At 37.0% G+C, this 14,916-nt stretch overlaps 1 non-coding gene and 15 pseudogenes across 1 annotated transcript; all 16 read right to left on the bottom strand.

Annotated features, from left to right (window-relative positions):
- Positions 1–987: 987 nt before the first annotated feature.
- LOC149700983 (5S ribosomal RNA) lies at positions 988–1,090 on the bottom strand (annotated as a pseudogene).
- A 137-nt stretch (positions 1,091–1,227) lies between these two features.
- On the bottom strand, positions 1,228–1,346 carry LOC149700982 (5S ribosomal RNA; annotated as a pseudogene).
- Positions 1,347–1,479: 133 nt separating this feature from the next.
- On the bottom strand, positions 1,480–1,598 carry LOC149700981 (5S ribosomal RNA; annotated as a pseudogene).
- Positions 1,599–1,958: 360 nt separating this feature from the next.
- On the bottom strand, positions 1,959–2,077 carry LOC149700980 (5S ribosomal RNA; annotated as a pseudogene).
- A 122-nt stretch (positions 2,078–2,199) lies between these two features.
- On the bottom strand, positions 2,200–2,302 carry LOC149700979 (5S ribosomal RNA; annotated as a pseudogene).
- Positions 2,303–2,437: 135 nt separating this feature from the next.
- Positions 2,438–2,556, bottom strand: LOC149700978 (5S ribosomal RNA; annotated as a pseudogene).
- A 122-nt stretch (positions 2,557–2,678) lies between these two features.
- On the bottom strand, positions 2,679–2,781 carry LOC149700977 (5S ribosomal RNA; annotated as a pseudogene).
- A 5,406-nt stretch (positions 2,782–8,187) lies between these two features.
- Positions 8,188–8,306, bottom strand: LOC149700976 (5S ribosomal RNA; annotated as a pseudogene).
- Positions 8,307–9,424: 1,118 nt separating this feature from the next.
- On the bottom strand, positions 9,425–9,527 carry LOC149700975 (5S ribosomal RNA; annotated as a pseudogene).
- Positions 9,528–9,902: 375 nt separating this feature from the next.
- On the bottom strand, positions 9,903–10,021 carry LOC149700974 (5S ribosomal RNA; annotated as a pseudogene).
- A 122-nt stretch (positions 10,022–10,143) lies between these two features.
- LOC149700973 (5S ribosomal RNA) lies at positions 10,144–10,246 on the bottom strand (annotated as a pseudogene).
- A 121-nt stretch (positions 10,247–10,367) lies between these two features.
- On the bottom strand, positions 10,368–10,486 carry LOC149700972 (5S ribosomal RNA; annotated as a pseudogene).
- A 121-nt stretch (positions 10,487–10,607) lies between these two features.
- Positions 10,608–10,726, bottom strand: LOC149700971 (5S ribosomal RNA; annotated as a pseudogene).
- A 136-nt stretch (positions 10,727–10,862) lies between these two features.
- LOC149700970 (5S ribosomal RNA) lies at positions 10,863–10,981 on the bottom strand. The gene has a single exon (XR_016382325.1). It is a non-coding gene; the product is annotated as a 5S ribosomal RNA (ribosomal RNA).
- A 137-nt stretch (positions 10,982–11,118) lies between these two features.
- LOC149700969 (5S ribosomal RNA) lies at positions 11,119–11,237 on the bottom strand (annotated as a pseudogene).
- Positions 11,238–11,359: 122 nt separating this feature from the next.
- LOC149700968 (5S ribosomal RNA) lies at positions 11,360–11,462 on the bottom strand (annotated as a pseudogene).
- Positions 11,463–14,916: the final 3,454 nt, after the last annotated feature.

The following is a 14,916-nucleotide window of genomic DNA, read 5'->3' as shown; positions in this document are numbered from 1 at the left end:
TTTTCCACAATACCTGACGACCATTTCATTTCAGAGCTTCCTTGGCTCCATGGTTAGCGCGTTCGGATGTTAACCAAAAGGTTGGTGGTTCGAGCCCATCCGTGAGCGGTGTTGTGAGGTCTCAGATGTGACGTAAAAAGTCAAAGTTTTTCCACAATACCTGACGAACATTTAATTTTTGGGCTTCCGTGGCGCAATGGTTAGCGCGTTCGGCTGTTATCCGAAAGGTTGGTGGTTCGAGCCCACCCGAGAGCGGTGTTGTGAGGTCTTAGATGTAACGTAAAGTTCAGAGTTTTTTAAAAATAACTGACGAACATTTAATTTTTGGGCTTCCGTGGCGCAATGGTTAGCGCGTTCAGCTGTTATTCAAAAGGTTGGTGGTTCGAGCCCATCCGGGAGCGGTGTTGTGAAGTCTCAGATGTGACGTAAAAAGTCAGAGTTTTTCCACAATACCTGACGAACATTGCATTTCTGAGCTTCCTTTTCTCGAAGGTTAGCGCGTTCGGATGTTAACCAAAAGGTTGGTGGTTCGAGCCCACCTGGGAGCCGTGTTTTGAAGTCTCAAATGTAAAAAGCCAAAGTTTTTCCACAATACCTGACGACCATTTAATTTTTGGGCTTCCGTGGCGCAATGGTTAGCGCGTTCGGCTGTTAGCCCAGAGGCTGGTAGTTCGAGCCCACCCGGAAGTGGTGTTGTTGGGTCTCAGATGTAGCGTAAAAAGTCAAAACTTTTCCACAATACGTGACAACCACTTAATTTCTGAGCTTCCGTGGCTCAAGGGTTAGCGCGTTCGGCTGTTAACCAATAGGTTGGTGGTTCGAGCCCACCCGGGAGCGGTGTTGTGTGCCAAAGTTTTTCCACAATACCTGACGACCATTGAATTTTTAATTTAATTAACCTTCATATTTATAAAACAATAACAAAAAGAAGATATGTTTGGTTTTTTCATATCTGGTGGAATTTAATAGAGGAAACAAAAAGGAAAAAGCCAACGGCACGCAGTGTTCCCAAGTACTGACTGCGCTCGACGCTGCTTAACTTCGGTGATCGGACGAGAACCGGTGTTTTCAGCGTGATTTGGCCGTTGCCGAGAGTGCTAGTTAATAATTCGAATTTAAATTAAGTGAGACAAATTAACCTTCATCTTTTTAAAACAATAACAAAAAGAAAATATGTTTGCTTTTTTCATATCTATTGGAATTTAAAAGAGGAAAAAAAAGTGAAAAAGCCAACGGCACGCAGTGTTCCTAAGTGGTCTCCCTCCCAAATACAGACTGCGCTCGACGCTGCTTAACTTCGGTGATCGGACGAGAACCGGTGTTCTCAGCGTGAAATGGCCGTTGCCGAGAGCGCTAGTTAATAATTCGAATTTAATTTAAGTGAGACAAATTAACCATCTTTTTAAAACAATAACAAAAAGAAAATATCTTTGCTTTTTTTCATATCTATTGGAATTTAAAAGACAAAAAAAGTGAAAAAGCTAACGGCACGCAGTGTTCCTAAGTGGTCTCCCTCCGAAGTACTGACTGCGCTCGACGCTGCTTAACTTCGGTGATCGGACGAGAAACGGTGTATTCAGCGTGATATGGCCGTTGCCGAGAGTGCTAGTTAATAATTTGAATTTAATTAACCTTCATCTATATAAAACAATAACAAAAAGAAGATATGTTTGCTTTTTTCATATCTGGTGGAATTTATAAGAGGAAACAAAAAGGAAAAAGCCCACGGCACGCAGTAGTCCCAAGTACTGACGGCGCTCGACGCTGCTTAACTTCGGTGATCGGACGAGAACCGGTTTTCTCAGCGTGAAATGGCCGTTGCCGAGAATGCTATTTAATAATTCGAATTTAATTTAAGTGAGACAAATTAACCTTCATCTTTTTAAAACAATAACATAAAGAAAATATCTTTGCTTTTTTCATATCTATTGGAATTTAAAGACAAAAAAAAGTGAAAAAGCTAACGGCACGCAGTGTTCCTAAGTGGTCTCCCTCCGAAGTACTGACTGCCCTCGACGCTGCTTAACTTCGGTGATCGGACGAGAAACGGTGTATTCAGCGTGATATGACCGTTGCCGAGAGTGCTAGTTAATAATTTGAATTTAATTAACCTTCATCTTTATAAAACAATAACAAAAAGAAGATATGTTTGCTTTTTTCATATCTGGTGGAATTTATAAGAGGAAACAAAAAGGAAAAAGCCAACGGCACGCAGTGTTCCCAAGTACTGACTGCGCTCGACGCTGCTTAACTTCGGTGATCGGACGAGAACCGGTGTTTTCAGCGTGATATGGCCGTTGCCGAGAGTGCTAGTTAATAATTCGAATTTAAATTAAGTGAGACAAATTAACCTTCATCTTTTTAAAACAATAACAAAAAGAAAATATGTTTGCTTTTTTCATATCTATTGGAATTTAAAAGACAAAAAAAGTGAAAAAGCTAACGGCACGCAGGGTTCCTAAGTGGTCTCCCTCCCAAGTACTGACTGCGCTCGACGCTGCTTAACTTCGGTGATCGGACGAGAAAGGGTTTATTCAGCGTGATATGGCCGTTGCCGACAATGCTAGTTAATAATTTGAATTTAATTAACCTTCATCTTTATAAAACAATAACAAAAAGAAGATATGTTTGCTTTTTTCATATCTGGTGGAATTTATAAGAGGAAACAAAATGGAAAAAGCCAACGGCACGCAGTGTTCCCAAGTACTGACTGCGCTCGACGCTGCTTAACTTCGGTGATCGGACGAGAACCGGTGCTTTCAGCGTGATATGGCCGTTGCCGAGAGTGCTAGATAATAATTTAATTTAATTAACCTTCATATTTATAAAACAATAACAAAAAGATGATATGTTTGGTTTTTTCATATCTGGTGGAATTTAAAAGAGGAAACAAAAAGGAAAAAGCCAACGGCACGCAGTGTTCCCAAGTACTGACTGCGCTCGACGCTGCTTAACTTCGGTGATCGGACGAAACCCGTGTTTTCAGCGTGATTTGGCCGTTGCCGAGAGTCCTAGTTAATAATTCGAATTTAAATTAAGTGAGACAAATTAACCTTCATCTTTTTAAAACAATAACAAAAAGAAAATTAATTAAAAATGTCTTGATTAGAATCAAGACCTAAAAAGTATCGATAAGACGGAGGTTATCACTTGTCTGAAGGTTCAGATATTAATTTTTCTTTTTAATTGAAACTTAAATACATGCTTAAGAAAAAACAAGGTTCCATTACCGTTTTCCGTTGAAATAAATTATTTTACTGGTAATCAATTTCAAAAATTTACTTATCTCGGCTTTTCGACCACAATTCCATTCCCCGAAAATATTTTATCATTGCATTAATTATTTTTGGGAGAGTACGTGTATGGTTTTGCATTTTAAAAGGTTCCTAAAGACGTTACATCCCCATTCGTGACCGGCACGCTTCGCAGTGGAACATTTTAATTATTCTAAAACCAATGGCGCCAAATTCAATAGGGACAGTAAGATTTTTACTCGCGGTTTTGCAAAATGATGTAATATCAAGTGTACTTTAGTCAACCGTCGTATTGTTCTTTCTCATAGTTCAGGGCATGATCAGTGTTACTGCCCAATTTCTCTCTCTAGTTTCTAGCAATGGTTAGAGACTATTTGATATGGCACGGAAGTAGTACAAAAGGAATTTTTTTAATATTTTGGTTTGAATTAAATAAATTCATGATTGTAGTTATAACGAACAGAAAGTCAAGGGAATGGCACCGGTAATGAGCAGCAAAAAGAAAGGAAAGTTTGCTTCAAGTTAGCAGAGGGACATGGTAGTGAAATGTTCGTTCAAACCTTAATATATCATGAAAAATTCAAGTGAGGAGACGGCACTACCAAGAAAGATTGGTTTTGGCAGATAACAGCGAAAAAATTATGTTCTACACACACTGGGACTATGGGAGAGTTTCAAGGCCGAGGCCGCACATGATGAAATTTCAACTCCAGTTTACGTCAATTCTCCCTGGTCGTACTAGTAGCAGGTTAAGCTATAGTTTGCTCAGGTCCTGTTAGTCTCGAAAGGGTTATATAGTGCTTGAAACTTTTAAAAGGTTCTTGTCATGGCTAAACAGACCGCTATTACAGTTTTTTATTGTTTTATAGGTTATTTTGACACGTTATCTCCCAAAAGTAATTAATGTAATGATAAAATGTTTTCGGGGAATGGAATTGTGGTCGAAAAGCCGAGATAAGTAAATTTTTGAAATTGATTACCAGTAAAATAATTTATTTCAACGGAAAACGGTAATGGAACGTTGTTTTTTCTTAAGCATGCATTTAAGTTTCAATTAAAAAGAAAAATTAATATCTGAACCTTCAGACAAGTGATAACCTCAGTCTTATCGATACTTTTTAGGTCTTGATTCTAATCAAGACATTTTTGATTAATATCTGTTCCTTCAGTCTTCATTTTAATTAAGAATGTTAAGAAACTGTTTTACATTTTCATAATCTGCACTAAGCAGAAACTTATATAAAGGGGACCATAAATTTAGCTCAATCAGACATTTATTTATAATGATACTTAAAAAAAAACGTAAATCAATAAAAGTTAGTATTCTTATTGTAATTAACATAATACATTTTTTTACCCCAGAAATAGGACCAAATGGACAATTTTACAAAATTTTTAAAAATGCTGATTTATGTCCGTTTAACATTTAGCTCAAAATTGTCATAAGGCCAATATGAAGTTCGGATATCCTTAAAACTTCACAAAGACGATCCGAGATTGTCAATTTCAAACTTTTATGTAGCAAAAGTACCTACAAGCACCCGGAGCAAGTACCCACAAGCACCCGGGGCAAGTACCTACAAGCACCCACAAACACCCACAAGTACCCACAAGTACCTACAAGCACCCACAAGTACCTTCAAGCACCCACAAGTACCTACAAGCACCCACAAGCAACCACAAGTACCCACAAGTACCTACAAGCACCCACAAGTACCCACAAGTACCTACAAGCACCCACAAATACCTACAAGCCACCACAAGCAACCACAAGTACCCACAAGTACCTACAAGCACCCACAAGTACCCACAAGCACCCAAAAGTGCCCACAAGCACCCACAAGTACAAACAAGCACCCACAAGTACCCATAAGCAAACCACAAGCACCCACAAGTACCAACAAGTACCTACAAGCACCCACAAGTACCTACATGCACCCACAAGTACCTACAAGCACCCACAAGTACTTCATGCACCCACAAGTACCTACAAGAACCCAAAAGTACCTACAAGAACCCACAAGTACCTACAAGCACCCACAAGTACCTACATGCACCCACAAGTACCTACAAGCACCCACAAGTACCTTCAAGCACCCACAAGTACCTACAAGCACCCACAAGTACCTACAAGCACCCACAAGTACCTACAAGCACCCACTAGTACCTTCAAGCACCCACAAGTACCTACAAGCACCCATAAGTACCTACAAGCACCCACAAGTACCTACAAGCACCCACTAGTACCTACAAGCAACCACTAGTACCTACAAGCACCCACAAGTACCTAAAGCACCCACAAGCACCCACAAGTACCTACAAGCAGCCACAAGTACCTACAAGCATCCATAAGTACCTAGAAGCACCCACAAGTACCTACAAGCACCCACAAGTAACTACAAGCACCCACAAGTACCTACAAGCTCCCACAAGTACCTACAAGCACCCACAAGTACCTACAAGTACCCACAAGTACCTACAAGTACCCACAAGTACCTACAAGCACCCACAAGTACCTACAAACACCGACAAGCACCCACAAGTACCTACAAGCACCCACAAGTACCTACAAACACCCACAAGTACCCGGGGCAAGTACCCACAACTACCTACAAACACCCGGAGCAAGTACCCACAAGCACCCGGGGCAAGTACCTACAAGCACCCACAAACACCCACAAGTACCCACAAGTACCTACAAGCACCCACAAGTACCTTCAAGCACCCACAAGTACCTACAAGCACCCACAAGCAACCACAAGTACCCACAAGTACCTACAAGCACCCACAAGTACCCACAAGTACCTACAAGCACCCACAAATACCTACAAGCCACCACAAGCAACCACAAGTACCCACAAGTACCTACAAGCACCCACAAGTACCCACAAGCACCCAAAAGTGCCCACAAGCACCCACAAGTACAAACAAGCACCCACAAGTACCCATAAGCAAACCACAAGCACCCACAAGTACCAACAAGTACCTACAAGCACCCACAAGTACCTACATGCACCCACAAGTACCTACAAGCACCCACAAGTACTTCATGCACCCACAAGTACCTACAAGAACCCAAAAGTACCTACAAGAACCCACAAGTACCTACAAGCACCCACAAGTACCTACATGCACCCACAAGTACCTACAAGCACCCACAAGTACCTTCAAGCACCCACAAGTACCTACAAGCACCCACAAGTACCTACAAGCACCCACAAGTACCTACAAGCACCCACTAGTACCTTCAAGCACCCACAAGTACCTACAAGCACCCATAAGTACCTACAAGCACCCACAAGTACCTACAAGCACCCACTAGTACCTACAAGCAACCACTAGTACCTACAAGCACCCACAAGTACCTAAAGCACCCACAAGCACCCACAAGTACCTACAAGCAGCCACAAGTACCTACAAGCATCCATAAGTACCTAGAAGCACCCACAAGTACCTACAAGCACCCACAAGTAACTACAAGCACCCACAAGTACCTACAAGCTCCCACAAGTACCTACAAGCACCCACAAGTACCTACAAGTACCCACAAGTACCTACAAGTACCCACAAGTACCTACAAGCACCCACAAGTACCTACAAACACCGACAAGCACCCACAAGTACCTACAAGCACCCACAAGTACCTACAAACACCCACAAGTACCCGGGGCAAGTACCCACAACTACCTACAAACACCCACAAGTACCCGGGGCAAGTACCCACAAGCACCCACTAGTACCTACAAGCACCCACAAGTACCCACAAGAACCCACTAGTACCTACAAGCACCCACTAGTACCTACAAGCACCCACTAGTACCTACAAGCACCCACTAGTACCTACTAGCACCCACTAGTACCTACTAGCACCCACTAGTACCTACAAGCACCCACAAGTACCCACAAGAACCCACTAGTACCTACAAGCACCCACTAGTACCTACAAGCACCCACTAGTACCTACAAGCACCCACTAGTACCTACTAGCACCCACTAGTACCTACTAGCACCCACTAGTACCTACTAGCACCCACTAGTACCTACTAGCACCCACTAGTACCTACAAGCACCCACTAGTACCTACAAGCACCCACTAGTACCTACTAGCACCCACTAGTACCTACTTGCACCCACTAGTACCTACTAGCACCCACTAGTACCTACTAGCACCCACAAACACCCACAAGTACCTACAAGCATCCATAAGTACCTACAAGCACCCACAAGTACCTACAAGTACCCACAAGTACCAAAGGCAGTTGGTTACATAATTTATTAGTGTGGGGGTACTTTTCCAACTTAACTTGTTAGCTCACACAAAGCTAGGTCCCCTTGTTTTTCAACCACCAAGAAATATGAACCAAATAGCTTTAAAAGTGCTAACATCATAAACTGACTCTTTACACTGCTTAAATATCGCAGATTGGAATGGTTTTGAAAATTTAAATTTAAACATACCTAGACTTAATTATAGTCAATGAAAATTGCTTAGCGGAATGTAAGGTGGTGTACCTTCCATTTAAAACCGTTTTCAAGTCTAACAAACGTATAGTTTTTCTAAAATCGAATTAACCGGAATGTTTTTTTCTTAAAATTTCCCATGTTATTTCTATGGGAAAAATTCCCGTTTTTCATCGAAAGGTGTGATTAATTTTATGGAAATGAAAACCACCCTTAGCAACTTTATTTTTTATAAAATTAACTAATTAATGGATCTCTTTGAAATTTAAACCACATATTGTGGGCCAGAATTGTAGTTCTGTGGAAGTTTTTCAAAACAGTTAATGCAATACAAAAAAATCTACATCCAAACAAAAAACCCTCCTTATACATTAAGAGCAGTATGAAGTCATATCTAAGAGAGCTACCGCTCTCTCAGAATATCTTTGCTTTTTTCATATCTATTGGAATTTAAAAGACAAAAAAGTGAAAAAGCTAACGGCACGCAGTGTTCCTAAGTGGTCTCCCTCCCAAGTACTGACTGCGCTCGACGCTGCTTAACTTCGGTGATCGGACGAGAAACGGTGTATTCAGCGTGATATGGCCGTTGCCGAGAGTGCTAGTTAATAATTTGAATTTAAATTAAGTGCGACAAATTAACCTACATCTTTTTAAAACAATAACAAATAGAAAATATGTTTGCTTTTTTCATATCTATTGGAATTTAAAAGAGGAAAAAAAGTGAAAAAGCACACGGCACGCAGTGTTCCTAAGTGGTCTCCCTCCCAAGTACTGACTGCGCTCGACGCTGCTTAACTTCGGTGACCGGACGAGAACCGGTGTATTCAGCGTAGTGTTGTAAATTTTCCGGAAAAATAAAACGCGGAAAATTTTCCGGTAAATTTTCCGGAAAATTTTCCGCGAAGAGGAAAATTTTCCGCTAATCGGAAAAATATAAAACTAGCAATTAAGTGAGCTTTGAGTCAATTTATCAAACTTTTGAAGATATTTCGATAGCTTCTTCAGTTTTGTTGTCCTGAGTTCGAAATTAATATAATAGATACATTTTAAAACAGAAACTGCAGCCTTTTTATATAATTGAATTACGAATTTGACTAATTACACCTCGCTGACATACCAAATGTAGTTGCATATCATGAGAAGACTAATTTTTCGTGCAGGTAATTTTAAAACTTTTCAATGCAGATGGGGAACACTTTTTGCACATACCAGATGAAAAGTGGCGTTTCATCCACGTTTTGTTATTTGCATAACATTGTTTTCAATATATACATTCCCCAGTTATTAAAGTACCGCCAAATATTAGTGGTTGATTTTTCCATAATTTGTGACTTTAAACAGGGTTAACAAACAATTTTTCCCCCTCCGAATTCACCGAAAACAAAATAATGAATGTTTTGAAAAGAAAGGCAATTGAAAAATTTTAAAGTTTTAACATTTTAATTGAGAAACCGGTAGCGGAAAAATACGGAAAATTTTCCGGAAAAATATAGCTCGGTCATTTTCCGGAAAATTTTCCGAGCGGAAAATTTCCCGCGGAAAATTTTCCGACTTACAACCCTAATTCAGCGTGATATGGCCGTTGCCGAGAGTGCTAGTTAATAATTTGAATTTAATTAACCTTCGTCTTTATAAAACAATAACAAAAAGAAGATATGTTTGCTTTTTTCATATCTGGTGGAATTTAAAAGAGGAAACAAAAAGGAAAAAGCCAACGGCACGCAGTGTTCCCAAGTACTGACTGCGCTCGACGCTGCTTAACTTCGGTGATCGGACGTGAACCGGTGTTTTCAGCGTGATATGGCCGTTGCCGAGAGTGCTAGTTAACAATTCGAATTTAAATTAAGTGAGACAAATTAACCTTCATTTTTTTAAAACAATAACAAAAAGAAAATATGTTTGCTTTAATCATATCTGGTGGAATATAAAAGAGGAAATAAAAGTGAAAAAGCCAACTTCACGCAGTGTTTCTAAGTACTGACTGCGCTCGACGCTGCTTAACTTCGGTGATCGGACTAGAACCGGTGTTTTCAGCGTGATATGGCCGATGCCGAGAGTGCTAGTTAATAATTCGAATTTAAATTAAGTGAGACAAATTAACCTTCATCTTTTTAAAACAATAACAAAAAGAAAATATGTTTGCTTTTTTCATATCTATTGGAATTTAAAAGAAAAAAAAAGTGAAAAAGCTAACGGCACGCAGTGTTCCTAAGTGGTCTCCCTCCCAAGTACTGACTGCGCTCGACGCTGCTTAACTTCGGTGATCGGACGAGAAACGGTGTATTCAGCGTGAAATGGCCGTTGCCGAGAGTGCTAGTTAATAATTTGAATTTAATAAACCTTCATCTTTATAAAACAATTACAAAAAGAAGATATGTTTGCTTTTTTCATATCTGGTGGAATTTAAAAGAGGAAACAAAAAGGAAAAAGCCAACGGCACGCAGTGTTCCCAAGTACTGACTGCGCTCGACGCTGCTTAACTTCGGTGATCGGACGAGAACCGGTGTTTTCAGCGTGATATGGCCGTTGCCGAGAGTGCTTGTTAATAATTTGAATTTAATTAATCTTCATCTTTATAAAACAATAACAAAAAGAAGATGTGTTTGCTTTTTTCATATCTATTGGAATTTAAAAGACAAAAAAAAGTGATAAATCTAGCGGCAAGCAGTGTTCCTAAATGGTCTTCCTCCGAAGTACTGACTGCGCTCGACGCTGCTTAACTTCGGTGACCGGACGAGTACCGGTGTATTCAGCGTGATATGGCCGTTGCCGAGAGTGCTCGTTAATAATTTGAATTTAATTAACCTTCATCTTTTTAAAACAATAACAAAAAGAAAATATATTTGCTTTTTTCATATCTATTGGAATTTAAAAGAGGAAAAATAGTGAAAAAGCCAACGGCACTCAGTGTTCCTAAGTGGTCTCCCTCCCAAGTACTGACTGCGCGCGACGCTTCTTAACTTCGGTGATCGGACGAGAACCGGTGTTTTCAGCGTGATATGGCCGTTGCCGAGAGTGCTAGTTAATAATTCGAATTTAAATTAAGTGCGACAAATTAACCTTCATCTTTTTAAAACAATAACAAATATAAAATATGATTGCTTTTTTCATATCTATTGGAATTTAAAAGAGGAAAAAAAGTGAAAAAGCCAACGGCTCGCAGTGTTCCTAAGTGGTCTCCCTCCCAAGTACTGACTGCGCTCGACGCTGCTTAACTTCGGTGATCGGACGAGAACCGGTGTTCTCAGCGTGATATGGCCGTTGCCGAGAGTACTAGTTAATAATTCGAATTTAAATTAAGTGAGACAAATTAACCTTCATCTTTTTAAAACAATAACAAAAAGAAAATATGTTTGCTCTTTTCATATCTATTGGAATTTAAAAGAGGAAAAAAAAGTGAAAAAGCCAACGGCACACAGTGTTCGTAAGTGGTCTCCCTCCCAAGTACTGACTGCGCTCGACGCTTTTTAACTTCAGTGATTGGACGAAAACCGGTGTTTTCAGCGTGATATGGCCGTTGCCGAGAGTGCTATTTAATAATTTGAATTTAATTAACCTTCATCTTTATAAAACAATAACAAAAAGAAGATATGTTTGCTTTTTTCATATCTGGTGGAATTTAAAAGAGGAAACAAAAGTGAAAAAGCCAACGGCACGCAGAGTTTCCAAGTACTGACTGCGCTCGACGCTGCTTAACTTCGGTGATCGGACGAGAACCGGTGTTTTCAGCGTGATATGGCCGTTGCCGAGAGTGCTAGTTAATAATTCGAATTTAAATTAAGTGCGACAAATTAATCTTCATCTTTTTAAAACAATAACAAATCGAAAATATGTTTGCTTTTTTCATATCTATTTTAGGGCCGTGCAGACTACTCGTTACTATTTGGTCGGACCAAATAATTTGGTCAAAATTGACGTTTACTATTCGCACCGACGAATCGAATAATGGTTTTCAAAATTCTAGAATATAATCACTGAAACTATTATTTTTGTACTTTTTGCTTTAATTCAAGCAAATATAACGATATTCATTCAAAAAACTGTTAAAATTCAATTTTCAATAAGAAATCGTTGTCACGGATTTTGTATCTTGAAGAAATGAAACATGCGATTTTTTCGGTACATTTTTAATCCATTTTTTTCTGGACAAATTTTTGACCGAATTCAGCTTAATTACTTATAAAATACTCATTAAAAGTGACTTCATCTCGATTGATCAATAAATAAAATGTACCTCGATTTTTAATAACATTTTCAAAATCGACGTTTCTCGACCAGAGAAGCACATTTTGAGAATTTTTTCACTATTTTCAAATATAATCACTGAAACTATTATTTTTGTACTTTTTGCTTTAATTCAAGCAAATATAACGATATTCATTCAAAAAACTGTTAAAATTCAATTTTCAATAAGAAATCGTTGTCACGGATTTTGTATCTTGAAGAAATGAAACATGCGATTTTTTCGGTACACTTTTCAGTGCATTTTTTTCTGGACAAATTTTTGACCGAATTCAGCTTAATTACCTATAAAATACTCATTAAAAGTGATTTCATCTCGATTGATCAATAAATAAAAATGTACCTCGATTTTTAATTACATTTTCAAAATCGACGTTTCTCGACCAGAAAAGCACATTTTGCGAATATTTTCACTATTTTCAAATATAATCACTGAATCCATTATTTTTGTAATTTTTGCTTTAATCCAAGCAAATATAACGATATTCATTCAAAAAACTGTTAAAATTCAATTTTCAATAAGAAATCCTTGTCACGGATTTTTTATCTCGAAGAAAAAAAACATGCGATTTTTTCGGTACACTTTTTAATGCATTTTTTCTGGACAAATTTTTGACCGAATTCAGCTTAATTACCTATAAAATACTCATTAAAAGTGATTTCATCTCGATTGATCAATAAATAAAAATGTACCTCGATTTTTAATTACATTTTCAAAATCGACGTTTCTCGACCAGAGAAGCACATTTTGAGAATTTTTTCACTATTTTCAAATATAATCACTGAATCCATTATTTTTGAATTTTTGCTTTAATTCAAGCAAATATAACGATATTCATTCAAAACACTGTTCAAATTCAATTTTCAATAAGAAATCGTTGTCACGGATTTTGTATCTTGAAGAAAAAAACATGCGATTTTTTCGGTACACTTTTGAATGCATTTTTTTCTGGACAAATTTTTGACGGAATTCAGCTTATTTACCTATAAAATACTCAATAAAGGTGATTTCATCTCGATTGATCAATAAATAAAAATTCACCTCGATTTATAATAACATTTTCAAAATCGACGTTTCTCGACCAGAGAAGCACATTTTGAGAATTTTTTCACTATTTTCAAATATAACCAATGAAACCATTATTTTTGTACTTTTTGCTTTAATTCAAGCAAATGTAAGGATATTCATTCAAAAAACTGTTCAAATTGAATTTTCAATAAGAAATCGTTGTCACGGATTTTGTATCTTGAAGAAAAAAAAACGTGCGATTTTTTCGGCAAACTTTTTAATGCATTTTTTTCTGGACAAATTTTTGACCGAATTTAGCTTATTTACCTATAAAATACTCAATAAAAGTGATATCATCTCGATTGATCAATAAATAAAAATTCACCTCGATTTTTAATAACATTTTCAAAATCGACGTTTCTCGACCAGAGAAGCACATTTTGAGAATTTTTTCGCTATTTTCAAATATAACCACTGAAACCATTATTTTTGTACTTTTTGCTTTAATTCATGCAAATGTAACGATATTCATTCAAAAAACTGTTAAAATTCAATTTTCAATACGAAATCGTTGTCACGGATTTTGTATCTTGAAGAAATGAAACATGCGATTTTTTCGGTACATTTTTAATCCATTTTTTTCTGGACAAATTTTTGACCGAATTCAGCTTAATTACTTATAAAATACTCATTAAAAGTGACTTCATCTCGATTGATCAATAAATAAAATGTACCTCGATTTTTAATAACATTTTCAAAATCGACGTTTCTCGACCAGAGAAGCACATTTTGAGAATTTTTTCACTATTTTCAAATATAATCACTGAAACTATTATTTTTGTACTTTTTGCTTTAATTCAAGCAAATATAAAGATATTCATTCAAAAAACTGTTAAAATTCAATTTTCAATAAGAAATCGTTGTCACGGATTTTGTATCTTGAAGAAATGAAACATGCGATTTTTTCGGTACACTTTTTAATGCATTTTTTTCTGGACAAATTTTTGACCGAATTCAGCTTAATTACCTATAAAATACTCATTAAAAGTGATTTCATCTCGATTGATCAATAAATAAAAATGTACCTCGATTTTTAATTACATTTTCAAAATCGACGTTTGTCGACCAGAAAAGCACATTTTGAGAATTTTTTCACTATTTTCAAATATAATCACTGAATACATTATTTTTGTATTTTTGCTTTAATTCAAGCAAATATAACGATATTCATTCAAAAAACTGTTCAAATTCAATTTTCAATAAGAAATCGTTGTCACGGATTTTGTATCTTGAAGAAATGAAACATGCGATTTTTTCGGTACATTTTTAATCCATTTTTTTCTGGACAAATTTTTGACCGAATTCAGCTTAATTACTTATAAAATACTCATTAAAAGTGACTTCATCTCGATTGATCAATAAATAAAATGTACCTCGATTTTTAATAACATTTTCAAAATCGACGTTTCTCGACCAGAGAAGCACATTTTGAGAATTTTTTCACTATTTTCAAATATAATCACTGAAACTATTATTTTTGTACTTTTTGCTTTAATTCAAGCAAATATAACGATATTCATTCAAAAAACTGTTAAAATTCAATTTTCAATAAGAAATCGTTGTCACGGATTTTGTATCTTGAAGAAATGAAACATGCGATTTTTTCGGTACACTTTTTAATGCATTTTTTTCTGGACAAATTTTTGACCGAATTCAGCTTAATTACCTATAAAATACTCATTAAAAGTGATTTCATCTCGATTGATCAATAAATAAAAATGTACCTCGATTTTTAATTACATTTTCAAAATCGACGTTTGTCGACCAGAAAAGCACATTTTGAGAATTTTTTCACTATTTTCAAATATAATCACTGAATACATTATTTTTGTATTTTTGCTTTAATTCAAGCAAATATAACGATATTCATTCAAAAAACTGTTCAAATTC

Source organism: Phalangium opilio, unplaced genomic scaffold, assembly GCF_054372755.1.
Source record: "Phalangium opilio isolate 3A_F unplaced genomic scaffold, DU_Popi_V2 ptg000019l_1, whole genome shotgun sequence".
NCBI classification, from domain to species: Eukaryota; Metazoa; Arthropoda; class Arachnida; order Opiliones; family Phalangiidae; genus Phalangium; species Phalangium opilio.
This window is presented reverse-complemented; position numbering and strand designations above follow the sequence as displayed.